The sequence below is a fragment of the Cervus canadensis genome, chromosome 31, assembly GCF_019320065.1.
Source record: "Cervus canadensis isolate Bull #8, Minnesota chromosome 31, ASM1932006v1, whole genome shotgun sequence".
NCBI classification, from domain to species: domain Eukaryota; kingdom Metazoa; phylum Chordata; class Mammalia; order Artiodactyla; family Cervidae; genus Cervus; species Cervus canadensis.
In genome coordinates, this window is record NC_057416.1 from 9,332,880 (window position 1) to 9,339,121 (window position 6,242).

A 6,242-nucleotide genomic window follows, 5' to 3' on the forward strand; every position below is an offset into this window, starting at 1 on the left:
TCAAAACTATGGTTTTTCCAGTAGTCATGTATGGATGTGAGATTGGACTATGAAGAGGGCTGAGCACCAACGAATTGATGCTTTTGAACTGTGGTGTTGGAGAAGACTCTTGAGAGTCCCTTGGACTGCAAGGAGATCCAAGCCATCCATCCTAAAGGAAATCAGCCCTGAATATTCATTGGAAGGACTGAGGCTAAAGCTGAAACTCCAATACTTTGGCCACCTGTTGGGAAGAACCGACTCACTTGAAAAGACTGGGATGTTGGGCAAGATTGAAGGCAGGAGGAGAAGGGGACGACAGAAGATGAGATGGTTGGATGGCATCACTGACTCAATGGACATGAGTTTGAGTAAACTCTGGGAGTTGGTGATGGACAGGGAGGCCTGGCGTGCTGCAGTCCAAGGAGTCTCAAAGAGTCGGACATGCATGAGCGACTGAACTGAACTGAAAGGAAATAAAGCTTTTATTTTATTATTCTTTGCTGTCCTGTGTATTTTGGAAGATGATTGATTTTAATGTCTTACAAATTTTCACAGCAGTATGATTTTGATTCATCAACTTTAAGCTTTTTATAATATATATACATGGATAACTATAGGCTATAAAATATAACATTACATACAAAAATTTCTTAGTGGAATTTATTTCTTAAAACTTTCTTTGAATATCTAAGAGATATTGTAAATTATACATGCCTATGTATTTATAGGGCTTCCCAGGTCACTTCACAGGGCAGTGGTAAAGAATTTACCTGCCAATTCAGGAAACTCAGGAGATACAGTTTTGATCTCTGCATCAGGAAGATCCCCTGGAGGAGGAAATGACAGCTCACACCAGTATTATTGCCTGGAAAATTCCGTGGACAAAGGACTCTGGAGGGCCATAGTCCATGGGGTGGCAAAGAGTCGGACATGACTGAGCAACTGAGAACATGTACTTATATAAAGAAAATTCATTATTTTTGTCAAATGTTTGCCTCTATGAATATAATCTTTTCCTCTATTAAATGCTTTCAGGCTGAATTCTATTTAATCTAAAAACATCTGTATCTGCTTTCCTCTTTTATTATTTTATTTATTGGCTATTTTACTGCTTCAAATCTAATTTTATTTACTGTTTGTTTGTTGTTCTGTTTCTCACTGACAACTATGCAGTTTTAGAATCCATCTCTTCTAACGCTAGAAGTTAGCCCATTTAAAGTCAACTTTTATAACCAATTTTTTACTTCATTGTTATCGTTTTTGTCTGTTTCTTTAATGCTATATGTATTTTTCTCTATCATAGCTGTTTTTTGTTCTAGTATGCTATTCATTCTAGTTTTAGTTCAATAAAATTCTTAAAAGTCTAACAGTGCCAAGGAATAAACAAGTTTTAATTATTTTTATTCTTTATTTGAAGCAAGAAAAGTTGTTCATCAATAATCTTTGCTTTCTCCATCATATTCTTATAAATATCATCCAGTTTTATGGAATTAATTTAATATTAAGAAAGCTTAATATTACTAAGTTTACCAAAATGATAGTTTGCCATCCATATTTTATTTCTAAGTCATAATTACATGAAGTATTATACTTGACTCCTTTATTACTGTGAAATTCCTTCTTGAGTTCTGGGTATTTATTTTTTTTCTTTTGGCCATACCACCTGGCATGTGGTATCTTAGTTCCCCCACCAAAGATCAAACCCACATCGCCTACATTGGAAGGCAGAGTCTTAACCACTGGACCACTGGGAAAGTCTGTTGATTAATTTTTTAAAGACTAATAATTTGTTCTATTGGTAAAACCTGTCTCATTTGTAAACTACCCCCCCACAGAAAAAGACCAAAGAAGTAGCTATACTTTCAATTATTTTCCACCCCAAAAGCATAATAGGAATGCAAATTATTTTAGTAGTAATGACAGAATGATTGTAGGCTATGGTCTTCTGTTTTTTTGAACCTTGGAATTACATACATTCTGGTATAAATAATTATGATATTTTTCACTAATTCTGTATAAAGTTTGGTGAACAATTTTGGTTAACTGCATTTTTATTCTCTATTTCTTCTCTCTCTCTTTTCTGTCCTTTGTTACGTCCCCATTATCTCTATTTTCCTCTGATTTATCTATGTGCTTCCTTCATATTCTGAATAACCAATACTGGTTCTTTATAAAAAAAAATAAAGAAAAATTTATTTTTCTCCATCCAATATTAGTTCTGTATGACCTCTAAATAAATGCAATTTTTCTAGTTTAGTTTATATTTCCTTTCATATCTAATTTAATAATTGCCTCTATGTTACCCTTTTCTTTTGGTTCTCTGCTATTATTTAATAGAAACTGCTCCTATTTGCATATTTTTGTTAAGAAACCAGGCAGATATTATAATGATTTTCTTTTAGAAGGTCATTGCAAAGGTTGTGTTCTTTTGACTCTATCCATTACCAGCATTTGGCACATAATTAAGGTGGCTGAGAGCCCTTAAAATTGCAAAGCCAGCTACCTCCTCCTTAGAACAAAATCTCAATATCATTAGGATGGGACTACACCTTATTTGGGGTTTCCCAGATGGTTCAGTGGTAAAGAATCTGCCTACCAATGCAGGAGATATGGGTTCAATCCCTGGATATGGAAGATGTTCTCGAAAAGGAAAAGGCAACCCACTCCAGTATTCTTGCCTGGAGAATTCCATGGGCAGAGGAGCCTAGCAGGCTAAGGTCCATGGGTTGCAAAAAGAGTCAGACACAACTTAGCAGCTAAACAACACACCTTATTTAAATCTGACACTTAACAGATTTCTATATAACACAAGTGCTCTGGTGGAATTTCTATATTTTCCTGCTCTGTGAAGTTGTCTTATTTAACTAGGGAGTTAGAATTTTTCTTTCAATATATTAGACATTAATGTTAAAAACCACACATACAGCACAAATATTCATTTTTCAACTATATTTCTTCTGTACTGTTCCCCTGTTTGAATGTTAGGCATTGTAAATAAAGTAGGAATACTTCCTTTTATGTTTTTTTTTTAAACCTACAATCAAGACTTTACTCACACAGAATCATATAGGGATCACAGTAGCAATTTTTTATTTTTTCAATAAAGTGAATTTTTCTAAAAAATAAGTTTAGAAGATGGGAATTAATAAAGAAGAAAGCTTAGGAACACATGTGTTTAATCCAAGAATATGCTCCTCATTCCCACTTTATCAATTAAAAAAATGTATACTCTATAAGCTTTGCTTACATCTTCAGAAAGGCACAAGGGTGTAGTAAACAAGACAAAATTTAGAATCAAGAAGTCTTTGATTAGATTCTGGAGTCTTAGAGACTTGACTTGATTCTGAATATATTTGCCATATGAATTCGGGTCAATATCTAACCTTGTTGATCTTCAATATATTCATTGTTGCTCTCATTGAACTGTGAAGTTCTATACTAGAAAATCATGTAGGTAATTAGCAGAGTACCTAACAGTGAATTAATCTTAGCTATTATTAGCTGACACTCTTTATGCAATCTTGTACATCTTTATATATATTTTAATGGAGCATTTGAAGAACACGATATATATACATTTAGTGGTTCACTGTTTTAAAAGAGAAGTTAGGAGACATGCATATGGCATGCTTTAATTTATTTGAGTAAATGATGAGACTTTTCCTTAAAGTAGGGGGTAAATGAACATATTTTTAACAATCTCAGATGAGAATTGACTCATAAACAAGTATTTAAAATGAAATTATGATTAAGCTTTAATACTGAATTAACAGGAGGAAATAAATATGGGGAATCCAGAAAATATAAATATATATCATACTTGAACTTCTACATTTTGAATCATGAGTGTATATGTGTGTGTGAGGTTGTGTATGTTGTTGTTATTATGTGGGTGAGAAACACATCTAGTCTGTTGAGTTGGGGAAAGCTGAGAAAGAGTTGTAAAAGAGTTTAGGTTCTCGAAAATGAAGAATATTGAGAGGCATTAATTAAAATATGCATTATTTATCAAGAGAAAAACAACAGTAAATACTCCAACTCAAATATAGCTCAACATGCTTCAAGGTTTCATAGGTACATTTAATGTGAAGATAAAGATGTGAAATCATGTTCTGTACACATTATATTTGTAGAGATTTTATTTTTGCAATTTAGCAAATCAGTTGTGATTACTATAGGCTTCTGTTATATTTGCCGGAGTTGACATAAACTGGATTGGAATGGAATTAGTTTCTCCCAAGGCTTGTGATTGAAATCTCTGTAGCTATCACCAGATATTATACTGTGCTATTTCTGATTGTTAATGAAAAAGCCATGTGGGTTCCATCAGTGACAAATGTAAATTATGGTAGCATTTCAATTAAATTATTTTTTACTGAATATTAACTCTTTCTTAGAATGACTTTGGAGAAGGCAATGGCACCCCACTCCAGTACTCTTGCCTGGAAAATCCCATGGACAGAAGAGCCTGGTAGGCTGCGGTCCGTGGGGTCGCTAAGAGTCAGACACGACTGAGCGACTTCACTTTCACTTTTTACTTTCATGCATTGGAGAAGGAAATGGCAACCCACTTCAGTGTTCTTGCCTGGAGAATCCCAGGGACGGCGGAGCCTGGTGGGCTGCCGTCTATGGGGTCACACAGAGTCGGACACGACTGAAGTGACTCAGCAGCAGCAGTAGCAGCAGAATGACTTTGATGTGCATATACATATATACCCATGTGAATAGTAATAAAGACTACCTTACATTTTAAATGTTAGTCACCTCCGACTCTTTGAAACCCCATGGACTGTAGCCCTCCAGGCTCCTCTGTCCATGGGATGCTCCAGACAAGAATACTGAAGTGGGTTGCCATTTCCTTCTCTAGGGGATCTTCCCAATCCAGGGATCAAAACTGGGTCTATTGCATTGCAGACAGATTATTTGCCATCTGAGCCACCAGGAAGCTTATATCTAAGTATTAAGAATATATTTTAGGGTTTCCCCGGTGGCTCAGTGGTAAAGAATCTGCCTGCCAATGCAGGAGATACGGGTTCGATTCCTGATCCAGGAAGATCACACTTGCTGCAGAGAAACTGAGGTCCTGAACCACAATCCCCGAGCCTGCGCTCTAGAGGACGGGAACTGCAACTACTGAAGCAAGCGCCGCAACTCCTGAAGCCTGTGCACCCCGGAGCCTGCGCTCTGCAAAAGAGTAGGCACCACGGCGAGCAGCTCACACCCCGCAACTAGAGAGTAGCCCCTACTCTCTGCAACTGGAGGAAAGCCCACGCAGTAACGAAGATCAAGCACAGCCAAAAGTAAATAAATAAATAACATACTGTAAACCCAGTGAAGACACAGTCACACATTCCACCTCCTGTTTTAGTCCCACCACCTATAAAGGTGAACCAGCTGGAGCTGGCTGGGGGAGGATGCAAGTTTGTTTCAGAGCGACTGTCTGAGAGATAACAAGGGTCTCCAAACACAGGGAAGGAAGAAATATTACTTTGTGAAAAATCAGTTCTACACTTTTTTCCAGGCCTGGAGAAAGAACAAGGCACATGTAATGGAAGTCAACTCTCAGAGGATATCAAAAAGGGAATTTACAAGTCATTACTTGTAAAACCTTCCTGTTCAAATTAGCACACAATCATTTCAGCTTTTCTAAATATTGTCTTATTTTAACTTTCAAAAAAAGGGAAAAGATCAAGTAAGTTTTCGGGTTTGAACCTATCTATACCTTGTGAAAATTAATGCCGAATACTCACTGGCTTTGTCATACACAATAAATGAAATTTCAAAATATTTTCCACATTTGCTTTAAAAGATACGAATGAAGAGTTGGTTGTTAATTGAAGTATCTTCATGTCTCATAATGAAATTAATAACACAAATTGTTCTAAAAATGATTATAAAAACCACTCTACTGATGTAAATTGTATAGAGGAGAACAGCTTCAGGTTAGAAGAATAATGATTTGTGAGTAATACTGTGAGGAAAACAATAATAACATCCTAGAAGGAAAACTTACAGGCACACGGGGGACCCTGTGGCAAAGAAGGAGCCAAACCAGTGTGGGTCTTAAAGGTGTTTCTCCACAGGGATTATTGATGACAATAACTGTTACATATTGATTTCTGCCATATCTAGCCCTTGAGTCTGGAAGTCCAGAAAAGAAATGGTTTACACTATAATTGTCATGATGACAGATAAAAATTGAAAAACAGATTCTTAACAGCTTCTGGGTGGAAATTCCTTTTTACATGGTGATCATGAGT

General features: G+C 36.1%; 1 non-coding gene across 1 annotated transcript; it reads left to right on the forward strand.

The window, feature by feature from the left end:
- The first annotated feature begins 5,308 nt into the window (after positions 1–5,308).
- On the forward strand, positions 5,309–5,431 carry LOC122432672. The gene has a single exon (XR_006266934.1). It is a non-coding gene; the product is annotated as a small nucleolar RNA SNORD22 (small nucleolar RNA).
- Positions 5,432–6,242: the final 811 nt, after the last annotated feature.